This window comes from Urtica dioica, chromosome 2, assembly GCF_054948205.1.
Source record: "Urtica dioica subsp. dioica isolate 48M chromosome 2, U.dioica_male_clone48M_v1_H2, whole genome shotgun sequence".
Lineage (NCBI taxonomy): Eukaryota > Viridiplantae > Streptophyta > Magnoliopsida > Rosales > Urticaceae > Urtica > Urtica dioica.
The window spans coordinates 44370908-44377367 of NC_142757.1; positions in this window are offsets into that span (position 1 = coordinate 44370908).

Consider the following 6460-nt stretch of genomic DNA (forward strand, 5'->3'; position numbering starts at 1 on the left):
CATGGGCAACCTTATTACATCCACCGGGGTGAAACACAAAAACCAAACTATCAAACCTAGACGAGAGCAAATGGATATCCTTAATAACCGTACCTAATTCCGTAGTGGGAACCGCACAACTCCGGATAGCCGAAACAACTTTAAGACAATCCGATTGAATCACAATATGAGACCATCTCAAATCTAAAGCAAGGAGCATACCTTGAAGAATCGTCGAAGCTACCGAGATTTAATTTTATTGCTCCGCTTTTGTTTACATAATATTAGTTTCTTGTTTTTTAAGTTAAAATGTTAAAATAGTATATTCAATCTAAATAAAATAAAATTTTAAACAACTAAGAAAAAGATGATATAAAAATAAATGAAATGGGTAAGAATTTATAGACATGGAAGAGATCTATTTCATAAATAGTAAACTTATAATAAAATATTATTAAGAATAAAAACAAAGTATTAGATAGTACGTAGTATGTAACAATAACCACATACTTTCTCCAAGAACATATTTATAATAACATATAATAATATTGATGATGATGAACATAATAAATATTACATATACATATACGTGATAAGCATATATATTATAATAATATACTTTGTTTTTATTACCATGTATTTACATTAGTAATAAAAACAAAGTATATTATTATAATATAAAAATTATAGAAATATATTAAATATTAAATAGTTGTATGTAACAATAACCCTATACTTTCTCAACATTCTTTATTTATATTGTTATTAGTATTTGTTTTTTTTTTTTTTTCTTTTTGCTGAGGAGTAGGGGCAGAATACTCTTCTATTGCCATTATTAAAAATCGTCATGGGATCTTATTGGCTAAAGAACGTGTCATCATGTGAGTAAAAGATGGAATAAGCTTAGAGGGGTGTGTGTGTGTGTAATGGATACTATTTTTATTTTTAGCAAAAATGTAATGGATACTATTATTGCTGTTGTTTTTGATGTTTTTTCCCCACCACATGTAACACATGCACATGTGCATGGCATGCACGCTATAGAGAGCTATGTTGGTCGGTGAAGCGTGACGTGACCAGTGAATGTTGGATTATTTGTGTGTTTACTTTTAATGGATATGCCATTGGAAATTGGAATCACACCAAAAGCGTTAGTTAACCAAACAATTAGAAGCATCAGTGGGTGTATGTATGATGTAGGTAATCTGTATTTTCTTTGATTACCAACAAAAAATTACTAATACCTAATTATTTCTTCTTGCTTGCATTACAACCCGCACCATTTATTTTATAGGAAAAGAAGAAAAAGACCAGTCCCTATATCTTAGCAAAACCATGTTGCTCACCTAGAACTAGAAGTGGGAAAGAAAAAAAGAAATCATGCTCTGGATTAGTATTGCAGACTTAATTTATTGAATTTTTTTCTTTTGAAAGGTTAGTTTATTATAATTTGATATATGGTAATTCTCACAAGTCTCATCTCTGTTTCTAAAAATAGGAGAAATTATATAAATTATTTATATTCCCTTATTTGTTTAAAAAATTCAACTTTTTTATTCCTCACTAGGCGATATTGATCAACAATTTTACTAAAATATTATCCCCTTATTATCTAATGCATAAAATTGCAATGAATTCTGTTTTGCTTCTTATTTCCTTGAGCAAAAATTTCTTCAAGCGATTTTGATTTCGTTTATCATTGTTGTGTTTTTACTTCATTTGCCGTTTTTATTTCAATTACCATTAAGTTACTTTTGCCAATTTCAACCCTTTTATTTAATGTAAATTTAATTTATAAGTTCAGTCTTTACAACCACCAGTTGACGAAAGACTCCGAAATAGGATACATCGACCCCAACCACTGGCCAAATCATTAATAAGGCTAATAAGCTCACAAGATATCTAGCATATAATTATACTACAAAAACATCTACCATCGATGAACACTCACAAGCAATCGAGATCAAATCATCCATACTGATAGAATTGTGTATAGAAGAGATTTAAGAGAATTCATGAAAAAAATGAAATGAGAGAATGCAAAGAATATTCCCATTACTCAAAACTGTTTTACAGATAACATCTTATATTACATTGTTCAGCTAACTAACTCCTAACACCCTTGTGCCATGTGGCGATACATAATTGGATGTCATCTAACAGAACAACTAACTTAGGATTCCCTTGCAGGCACAGCAAGCCAATTCCTTCCTGTACACGTAATTGCCTTGCTGTGCACGTCAGTGCTGCTATACTCTAATACTCCCCTTCAATTTCAGCGCGGATAGATCTTCGACTCTAAGTTTGTCTCGCCAAGACAAGAACAGAGTGCTGGAGATTGGCACATCTGCAACTTGAGCGGAAGCTGGAATGTGACGCACTTCAATCTCCTTGCGCATGACTTTCTCACGAACAAAGAAGAGGTCGAGTTCAACATGTTTCGTTCGCGCATGTAACACGGGATTTGCCGAGAGTAGCACAGTGCTGAGATTGTCACACCAAACTATGGGAGCTCGGGGTTGATGAACACGCAATTCAGAGAGCAAGGACTTGATCCAGGATAGTTCAGCAACTACACCCGCGAGGCTTCTGTATTCTGCTTCAGCACTCGACCGAGACACTGTGTGTTGCTTCTTTGACTGCCACGTGATTAGATTATTCCCAAGGTAGACACACCAGCCAGTAGTTGACCGTCTATCGTCTAGGTCACTACCCCAATCAGCATCACAAAACGCCGTTAGATTGAGTGTGGGACTTCGTCGGAGATGAATGCCAAGTTTTGGTGTTCCCTTGAGGTACCTGAGAATTCGTTTCACTGCTTTCCAGTGAATTTCAGTTGGAGCTTGCATAAACTGACAAACTCTATTCACAAAGTAAGCCAGCTCAGGTCGTGTGATCGTGACATATTGAAGCGCTCCCACTACGCTTCTGTAGTGATGTGGATCATCAAGCAGTTTTCCTCCATGCCTGGATAGTGTCTGGTTGCTCATCATAGGTGTATTCATACCTTTTGCTGACAGCATGTTTGTTCTTCTCAGCAAATCATTGATGTACTTCGTTTGCGTGAGTAACAAGCCTTCTGCTGTTGTGGTGGTTTGAATACCCAAAAAGAAGTCTAACTCCCCGAGGTCTTTGAGAGCAAACATATCATTGAGCTTGGAGATGATTGTTTTGATTTGAGACTCTTGACTTCCGGTGACCAAAATGTCATCTACATAAACCAGGATATACATTGTGTCTGATCCTGTTTGCTTGATGAACAAGGACTTGTCAGACTTGGCACTCTCAAATCCAAGTGTCCGAAATGCTGCATGAAAAGTCTCAAACCACGCTCTAGGGGCTTGTTTGAGGCCATAGATGGCTTTGTGAAGACGACACACCTTGTTTTCAGTACCAGAGACTTCGAATCCCTGAGGCTGCATCATATAGACTTCCTCCGTGAGTTCACCGTTCAGGAATGCGTTGTTAACGTCAAGCTGAGCAATACGCCTGCCTTGTGCCAGAGCGAGAGTGAGTATAATCCTGACTGTAGTTGGCTTGACGACTGGACTAAAAGTCTCAGAGAAGTCAAAGCCAAGAGTTTGGTGAAACCCCTTCGCAACCAGCCGAGCCTTGAGTTTGTTGAGAGTGCCATCAACATTTTCCTTCACTCGAAAAACCCACTTACAGCCAATTGCACGCCTGTCCCTGGGAAGATCAACTAGAGACCATGTCTGATTTCGAAGCAGTGCCTCATACTCTGCTCTCATAGGTATGGTCCAATCCAGGTCTGCTAATGCATCAGTGACAGACTCAGGTTCCTCCATGGTCACTAGGAAGGCTTTGTGCTTGTGAATGCCAGCCTTGGATCTGGTTCTCATTGGATGAACATTAGAGAGGGTGAGTGTGTGGTCAATTTGTGGGTTAGTGTGAGGAGTGGTTGTGGCTTGAGTTGGTTGTGGAGAAGTAGTTTGAGGTACAAGTTGAGGAAGTGGAGGAACAACTTGTAGGTTAAGGCCAGGTTGAGGTGAGGGTGAAGGTACAACTGGAGCAATATGAGTTGGGGCTGTAGGTGATTTCTGCAAGGCTGAGAGAAGGGTTGGAATGACTGATGGTGTTGGGACATAGGGGATGGTGGTTTCAGTGGTTGATTTTTGGAATAGAGTTTTATAGGGAAAGGTATGCTCATCAAACAAGACATTTCTTGATATAACAATTTTACCATCCGAACCAAGGCATTTGTAACCTTTGTGATTTATACTGTACCCCAGAAACACACATAGCTTGGACCGAAAGTCTAGTTTGTACCTGTTGAATGGCCTCATGTTTGGGAAGCACGCGCAACCAAAGCTTCGGAGTGTTGTGTAGTCCGGTGAGGCTTTGTACATCACTTGCATAGGGCATTTGCCATGAAGAACCGGTGTTGGTAGCCTGTTAATCAAGTACACTGCAGTACGGAAGGCTTCATCCCATAGTTCAATAGGCATGGATGCACGAGCTAGCAGTGTGAGGCCTGTCTCCACAACTTGCCTGTGCTTACGTTCAGCAAGCCCATTTTGCTGATGAGCATGTGGACATGAGACTCTATGATCAATTCCATGCTCAGCAAGATAGCTTGTGAATGCTCTGTATTCTCCTCCCCAGTCTGTTTGAAATGCCTTTATCTTATGACCTGTTTGCAGCTCAACCTTAGTTTTGAAGTGTAGGAATGAGGAGAAAGCCTCAGACTTGGCACGGAGTAAGTACACCCAGGTAAACCGTGAGTAGTGATCAATGAAATGGATGTAGAAGCGATATCCATTCAGTGATTCTGTGGGAGCCGGTCCCCATAGATCTGAGTGCACCAACTCAAGAGGCATAGTGTAAACTGAGGTAGAGTGTGGATAAGGCAAATTATGAATTTTCCCTTGTGCACAAGCAGTACAGAAAAACTTGTCATCTTTATTAACCTTCTGAGTGAGTTTATTACAGCTAGACAATACATATTTTACAACTAAAATGGCTGGATGTCCAAGCCTATCATGCCACACAGTCAGAGAGTTGTTCTCACTAGTAGCTTGTTGACCATCTGTATAGACTTTAGAGGTAGCTGACTCAGGATAAGCACAATGTGCATGTAGAGGAGATGACTGTACTTGCAGAGAGTTTGATGCACCAAAAGGAAGTATATAGAGCCCATTCTTCAACTTGCCTTCAAGAAGAACTTGCTTGGTGACTCGATCCTTGACATAGCAAACATTTGGATGAAATTCAAAGAAAACAGAATTGTCATTTGTGAACGGAGACACACTTAGTAAGTTCTTTTTAATCAACGGCACATGTAGTATGTTCTCTAGCTTTAACACTTTATCTGACTTTAGAGATAGCAAGTGTTTATTTCCAGTTACAGAGATGGGAAGAGCAGTACCATTACCCACAATCACTTTGTCAGAGCCTGTGTACGTCGTGTGGTTGCCAATGTTTGACGCATCAGGAGTGATGTGAGCTGTGGCACCTGAGTCTGGATACCACATTGGGTCATAGACCATCTCCGGCGTAGCATGTGCAAGGTAAGATTGATACATCTGTGGTGTGTGAGACGACGTTACAGCATCTCCAGGAGTAGTGGACGGTTGGACATGGCTGAAGAAAGCTTGTGGAGTGTGTCCTCGTCCAGCTGCTGATGGGACACCAGGTGTTTGTGAAAACGTCGAAGAGACTCCATTGAAGCTTTGATCGAATCGATGCCAGCACTGTGGTGCGAGATGTCCTGTGCGACCACATAGTTGACATTGGGGGCGATTGTTGGAGTTCCAACCACGACCACGTCCACGGCCATTGCGACCACCACGACCACCTCTGCTGTTGCCGGAAAAACTCTGCGTTGGGCGAGAGTTTTGTGCTTTATGCTGAGACTGATCTGTCGACGCCAAATTCGCCATTTGCTGGGTAGCAGAGTCAATATCACTATTCTGTTTGGCAATCCTTCGTTCTTGACTCAGGAGAAGGGCTTCAACCTCTGCAACACTGTAAGTATCTTTTCTGGTTTCAATTGACGTAACAAAAGAGTTGTAATCTGACCCTAGGCCATCAAAAATCGCATCAATGTGATCTTCATCCTTGATCGTTTCACCGATCGATGCAAGGAGATCAATTGTGGTTTTGATTTGAAGTAGATAATCATTCATCGACTTCGAGCCTTTCTTTGTCGCAGCAAGATCTCCACGAAGCTGCTTGATTCTCGCCTTTGTTGTAACTGTAAAATATTGCTCTAGTTTAGACCAAACCTTGTGCGATTCGTTGCAGCCAATCATTCGCGTGAGGAGATTATCGGACATCGACGAAAGGAGCCATGAGAGTAGCAACTGATCTTGCTGTTCGTGTTCAAGAAACTCTGGATTCACGACTCTAATTCGCTGATCTGAATCAGAGAGAAACTCAGGCGGCTTCTCAGAACTCTTGATGAATCGAAGCAGTTTGTGACCTCTAATCGCAGGAAATTGGTCCTGACTTAGCAGATGAG